A 2,206-nucleotide genomic window follows, 5' to 3' on the forward strand; every position below is an offset into this window, starting at 1 on the left:
GGCTCCTGGGCCAGGCTCAGCAGGTTAACCCACGGCTGTCCGTGGCCTCCCAGCCACAGAGCAGCTGCATTTGAGCAAAGGGAAAGAAAGAATGTTTGAGGTCCCAGCTCGAACCCACATCCAGCAGAGGATCCCCTCCTTCTCCATTGGCTAGCTCACTGAAGCAGCTGAAGCTTCCCCAGAACTGACCTGGTTCCCTGGTCGGGAACTGGGCCCACGAGCGACCACGGCTGGAAACCCGTGAGCAGTCTCAGACCCCAGGACCAGTCTCCCCGGCGAGAGCCCAGGCTGGCACCCAAAGTCCACTTGGGACAGAGCCCAGAGTGAAGCCTACTTTTTAGTGCAGCAGTGAGGGTGCAATGCTTACATGCTGTTGATGGAGAAGGTGCCGTCCTGGGCCATCCTCCAGAACGCGGGGCCATTCAAGGGCACGAGCTGGGGGTGCTCAGAGCAGATGGGCAAGACAATCAGACTGTCCAGGCGGAAAGGGCTGTGGGAACTCAGCCACCCCTGCCTTCAAGTACAAAGAGAAATCATTTCCTAGGATGCTTTTTCCCCTCCACAGTCTTCAAAGACAAGTTCCTAGGTCTCCCAGATGTCTCACTAGCAAAGACACACTTTGTGGAAAAATAAATACAACTTCCACCCATTAAATGGGAAACTAAGCCTCGTCAATGAAAAGTAATCAGACTGACTCGTTTTCACTTTTGAACGGGCTACAGTTGCAAAATGGAAGTTTTAGACCTCGAGATCTGCTTCAGTAACAGGACATCTCAATTGGAGGCCTCCCCAGTCACATACAGGGGGCTCTGATGGTGTTTCCATCACACAGATGGGGCTCGTTTGCTTACCCAGAAGACGTGCACCACCCGGGAGCAGAGGCAGGGCTACAGGCCACAGCATCAGAGATCATGGGCTCTCCGCAGAAACACTGAACACCTCCCCCCAAAAACTACTGCTCATGAAACATTGTTCAACCAGCCTCTGCCCCACTTTGCCTCCTGTCAAGGACTGAATGCTTGTGTCTCCCAACATCCATATGTTGAAGTCCTAACCCCCAGATGGGATGGTGTCTGGAGGTGGGGCCTTTGGGAGGTAATCAGGTTTGGATGAAGTCTTGAGGGTGGGGCCCCCATGATGGGATTAGCGCCCTTGTAAGGAAAGAGTCACAAGAGCTCTCTCTCCCTCCAGTACGTGAGGACACATGCAGAAAGGTGGCCATCTACAAGCCAGGAGAGTGCCCTCACCAGAAACTGAGTCGGCTGGCACCTCAATCTAGCCTCCAGCCCCCAGGACTGAGAAATAAAGGTCTGCGGTATTTCATTACAGCTGCCAAGCTGGCTGAGACACCCCTTTCCCAACAGAGAGCCCCAAGCCTGACCTACTTGTTTTCCATTAAATTTCTAAGAAAACAAAACTGTTGTCTCACGGCTTCCCTGTCTTGGCATCTCTTAAGAACAAAGCCACACCCCACCCCCGGAAAAGAGGTTTCTTATTTAGCAACTGCCCGGGCGACCCACACAGAGGTCAGCAGAGACAGAGCTTTTAGTTTTGCTTCTATTATTGGAACTCGTGTCTTCAAGACAACTAGGCAGATGGGCCAACCTAAATACCTGGAATTTGTAGGATTCGATGCAGCTTTTAAAGATAGAGAGACGTGCCTTAAGCTCACAGCCATCACTCGAGCACCCCCAGCAAGGAGCCCATGGGAGCACAAATAAAGTCTAAATCGAAGTTCTTCTCAAAATCCTTTTTAATAATATGTGTGGCTCACAATGCTGCAACCGATATAAAAAACATTGATTCCTGATTTTGTATAAATTAACATTTATCGAGAATCATTACGATGCATCAGGGTACAAGTACCGAATGGTAGGACCAAAGATAAATCACAGTGAGCAGAAACGTTTGATAGTCACACAGGTGCCGAGACAGCCGAAAACCTTCTGTCAGAGGCCAGGTGTGAAGACGGGGCAGCCAGGGGACGGCGGTCTCCGGGAGCCCGGCTCTGCAGGGGGCTCCCCTGGACGGCTCGTCCACTCCCCACCTCCCAGGGCAGCGATGTACGTGGGGGACCAGTCACGGGGACCTTCGCTACTGGCTGGCATTTCCACCCGGTCTCCTCCTCCGAGTGCAGTTCTACAAAGTGACCCCCGATCTTCTCCTCTGACCGGCCGTGCACCCTGGGGGGCCGGGCCTGGGCACG

This window comes from Phocoena phocoena, chromosome 18 (assembly GCF_963924675.1).
Source record: "Phocoena phocoena chromosome 18, mPhoPho1.1, whole genome shotgun sequence".
Taxonomy (NCBI): domain Eukaryota; kingdom Metazoa; phylum Chordata; class Mammalia; order Artiodactyla; family Phocoenidae; genus Phocoena; species Phocoena phocoena.